Below are 1,851 nucleotides of genomic sequence, written 5' to 3'. Positions count from 1 at the left end.
TTTTGTCTTTGGCCTATATATGTGGAGATGAAAGCTCATGGTGATTAAATGTACATCACATTTGTTTTATAGAAGCATTATAAGGGTGATTCAGAGGCTGCTGTTATTTGTTTTATATATCAGGTATGTTATCTCTGTATTTTCCTCTTTTTAAACATTACATGATGATTAACAGATAATTTAATGTAAATTGAAATGCTTACAAATGGCATTTAACTTTCAATTTATATGATTAAGCACTTTTAAAAAATCTAAATGATTTCAACAAATGGTTTACAATGATTAAAAGCTTAATAAATCATTAACACACATTATATGCTTAACGGATCATTAGTTAATATATTCAAATAGCTTTGAGAATGTGTTTTGTTAATGTTTAAATGCTAACAAATCTCATTAAACTTAGATTCATATATTAATGCACTTTTACATTTGTTCATGTTTTTGCCCAATCTAAAGTTGAAACTCTTCATTATAGATGTTTATAAATGTTTACTAATAAATTACCTTTATATGCTTTGGACTTTTAGCTACTGTAACAACATTTGTGTAAAGGGTGGTTAGTAAAGTTTAGCCAAATGCTTGTGACAACCATTACACATAATTGTAATTTGGATGCAAAACGTTTTTATTACCTCAACACGTAGTATACTATATCCTTAAACAGAATATTCATTGAATCATACGTCAACAGGAGAAAAATCAATTTTTCAAGAAAAAACTTGTAATATAAAAAGTTTGAACCGTGTTTCCTTATAGTGATCAAACTGACCCCTGTTCACTGTTGACCCCTTGGCAAGCCTTAACCTACCCATACCACCAAACCCTTCCCTATAACCTTATATCACAACTCAATGTTTGCAATAGAACATGAACACAATAATGTCAGGGAACACAAGGAAACGGTGAGTAACTTCAGTAGAAATGGTTAATTGACAACAGATGAATGAAATGGAGAAATGACAGAGAAGGATGACAACCTGTAATGGTACGTGGCACCACACACACCTTTAGATAGCAGACAGTTAGAAGAAAAAAATTGCATTAGGTAATACTTAAGTTTAATGACATTTGTAAGCATTTTAATTGACATTAAATAATGATCTGTTAAGCATTATAATGTTTGTTAATAATTTATTAATGAAAGTTATTTTACTAGTTAAACTTACTATCCTTAAAAGTTTGACAAATAGCTAATTGTGCATGTACCCATACTGTTCAATAGCTTGGGCCAGTAAGTTTTTTTTTTTTTTTTTTTTTTTTTAATAAAGTAATACTTTTATTCAGTGAGGACATTGGTGACAATAAAGACTTTTTGCATTAATGTTTTAGTTTCAAATGCTGTTCTTTTGAGCCTTCTATTCCTCGAAGAATCCTGAAAAAAAAAAAGATCACGATTTCCACAAAAATATTAAGTAGCACAACTGTTTTTAACATTGATAATAATAAAATGTCACATTATTTACATTCAGTCAAATGCTCAGCTATACAGACACAGTCATCTGAAGTCAGTTGCATCCTTTAGTGTTTATGATCCTTTGCCACTAGCCTGTAAATATTGTAAGTTCTACGGTTCTCTCAGTCATTCATTTTTATTCCAATTTGACTGTTTATAAGAAGATTGATAGCTGCAACACCTTGAGCTATTCTCCTTGAGCTCAATAGACACTTTTTAATAAGTAGCTATAAAATGAAAACGAACAACGATTGAGATTGAAAGACCTCTACAGTCACGGAGAAGTTTTCTATCAGATTGTGTGCAGCTCTTTAAATTGTCCATCAGTGCGCGCGCGCGCGTGCGTCCGCGCGCTCGAGTCAGTACCGAGACGAGCGAGCGCTAGCGGAGGCAGC

This window comes from Squalius cephalus (assembly GCF_949319135.1).
Source record: "Squalius cephalus genome assembly, chromosome: 5".
In the NCBI taxonomy this organism is placed as follows: domain Eukaryota; kingdom Metazoa; phylum Chordata; class Actinopteri; order Cypriniformes; family Leuciscidae; genus Squalius; species Squalius cephalus.
The sequence above is the reverse complement of the archived record's forward strand: the minus strand, read 5'-3'. Positions refer to the sequence as shown.